The following is a 2566-nucleotide window of genomic DNA, read 5'->3' as shown; positions in this document are numbered from 1 at the left end:
AGAATAGATTCAAACAAAACATAATTTACAAAAAGATTCTAACTAGGCATTTAGTTAAAACATGTGTCCTTTTATTATAAAAAACACACTTGCTTGAAATGTTTTTATCTCTGTTTTGCTGCAGTTTAAAGATTTGAAAGTCAACTTTGGCATCAAATTATTTCATAGAATAAGAAATTCCTTTTATCAGGTTTACAGGTGTCAGGTTCAAAAGTGGAGCGGTTGGCAGCAAGCAGACACAAGAGGCAAGTTTACAAAAAGTAATCATTGTTTACAGTGTCAGGGGAAACAGGATCCAGATCTGGAAGAGAAGGTGGTAAGTACTCGCAGGTAAGTTATGCGAGTTCAAGGTAGTATGCAGGTGAGTATTTATCCTGAGGTTCATGGGTGAAAAGCAGCACAGAGGAGAGGGCATGGATCCACAGGTGAGTGTGAGCAGGGTGGCTGGCAGACAGGACAACTGAGCAGGTGAGGATTACCAGGAGGGTGAGAGGCAGAGATCAGGTGAGTGAGCTTAATCAGTGGAGTCCACAACAGGCAGCACAGGATCGTCTGGTAAGTTCACAGGTAAACTGAACACACAGAATCAACCAGGTAAGTATAACTCAGGTATGTTAGCTTTAATAGCATGGAGAGAAATACCATTAGATATGTGTTGCTCCAGCGAGGATCAGTCCTTCACAAAGCTCATTATCAGGATCTGCAGCTGCTGCACTCAGTCCAACTGCCGGCCAATCAGGAAGGAGCAGAAGAAACAGGTAAAAGCTCACAGATCGACACACCTTTTGAGCCAAAAAARTTTGTTCAAATAAAATCACTTTTGCACTTTATTACATTTAAGCTTAAAATGAATTTTAACCGTTTTGATGACTGAAAGCTTTCCAAAAGTGTCGACCTGAGACTAAAACGTCTCCCATCACAGAACATTATTTCAGCAGTGACTGTTTTAGACAAAACACTGGTGTAAAAATGACAAGCAAAACCTCAAAACACCTCCTGATCCAAACATTTTCTTCCACAGGTGTGATTGATTAGACTGATAACAGCCATGAATTTCTTAGGAATAAATCGCTCAACCCAAAGAAAGTTTCACTTGATTTATCCAGTGGTGCTGTGATTAATGGACTCACAGCATTCAATGAAGCCGAATGAAATTAGAATTTGAAATTTGGTTTAATTTAAATAAAATGTGAATGGAGAACCGATTCCAGATTCATATTATACAGCACTGTGCTGTGGTAGTCAATACACGGATAAAACATGAATCAGATTAAGTGAAGCTGAATAAGAGTTTACTGCCTTTTGCATTTTGATTTCTACCTATAGATGCATGAGACAGTAACATATGTCAAAAAGAGTTTCAGCTTTCCAAACAAAACAAGAAACTGTCAAATTTGTCTCAGCATCGTGTTCGAAGAACAAGGCCATGAATGATGGCTGAGAAGGATMACCAAGGTTGTAGAGAAGTCTGGCGTCCATGGTTTGATTTACGCTGTCTAGAAATCTAAAAACATGACTTGTGTGCAAATAAAACACCTCTGCGTGTGGAGGTTTGATGCAGTCAGTGGGTTTATCAGCTGGATTGTCTCAAGTTAAAGGTGCATACAGGATTTCCTTTATTTTGATATTAAAATAATGCATGTTTCATACATGAATGCTTGATTTTCTCCCGTCTTATTTATTTTCATTTTCATGTGTGGAATATGAGTTTTATTATTGATTTTAGGTGTGCATTTTATTTGTAGGCCTATCAATAGTTTTAGAGCTTTAATTTTTTCAAAGCCTATGTCAGCAGAGGTGTAAAGGTAACTAAGTACAAATATCTTGTTACTTAAGTAGACATTTTGGTTATCTAGTAATTGTTTTTAGCCAAATTTTTATTTTACTTCTTACATTTTCATGCAATTATTTTACTCCTTACATTTAAAAAACATGCTATAAGTAGAAAGTCATTACTCCTGCTTCATGTTGGCTTGTTTTCATTTTGACTTTCTGACAGATTGAATTTAATTGTGATTGGATGAGAAATATAAATATATACCATTATGACACTATTGGCTTGTACAGTCCATCACACCTACACATGACACAAATTTCGTCACACCCCAAAATGTGTGTAGCTCGCAGCAGCTGAAACAGGAAGTCTAATGTATCCTAAATTATTCATTTTTAATATAACATTATAATCATTGTGGATTTTAGGAAAATGTTTTTTTTTTGGGCATGTTGTCTCCCACAAAAGGTCATTTCAGAAAAAAAATTGCTACTAAATACTTTTACTGTTTATGGAAGCCCATTTCTGCCACCCTGATAAAAAAATAAATAAAACTTGTATCTCATAATTATGACTTAGTTATCTCATAATTATGAGATAAGTCATAATGAGATAGTATGTCATAATTATGAGATTTCATAATTATGACTTAGCTATCTCATAATTATGACTTAGTTATCTCATAATTATGAGATAAGTCATAATGAGATAGTATGTCATAATTATGAGATTTCATAATTATGACTTAGCTATCTCATAATTATGACTTAGTTAAGTCATAATTATGAAATC

General features: G+C 35.1%; 1 long non-coding RNA gene across 1 annotated transcript; it reads right to left on the bottom strand.

Moving 5' to 3' along the window:
* Window positions 1–10: 10 nt before the first annotated feature.
* On the bottom strand, window positions 11–1134 carry LOC106525156 (uncharacterized). Its single transcript, XR_001311083.1, has 3 exons — window positions 835–1134; window positions 643–724; window positions 11–572 (listed from the first exon to the last, which is right to left on the bottom strand). It is a non-coding gene; the product is annotated as an uncharacterized LOC106525156 (long non-coding RNA).
* Window positions 1135–2566: the final 1432 nt, after the last annotated feature.

This window comes from Austrofundulus limnaeus, unplaced genomic scaffold (genome assembly GCF_001266775.1).
Source record: "Austrofundulus limnaeus strain Quisiro unplaced genomic scaffold, Austrofundulus_limnaeus-1.0 Scaffold215, whole genome shotgun sequence".
Taxonomy (NCBI): Eukaryota; Metazoa; Chordata; class Actinopteri; order Cyprinodontiformes; family Rivulidae; genus Austrofundulus; species Austrofundulus limnaeus.
Note: the sequence above shows the minus strand (reverse complement) of the source record. Positions and strands in the feature narration are given on the sequence as shown.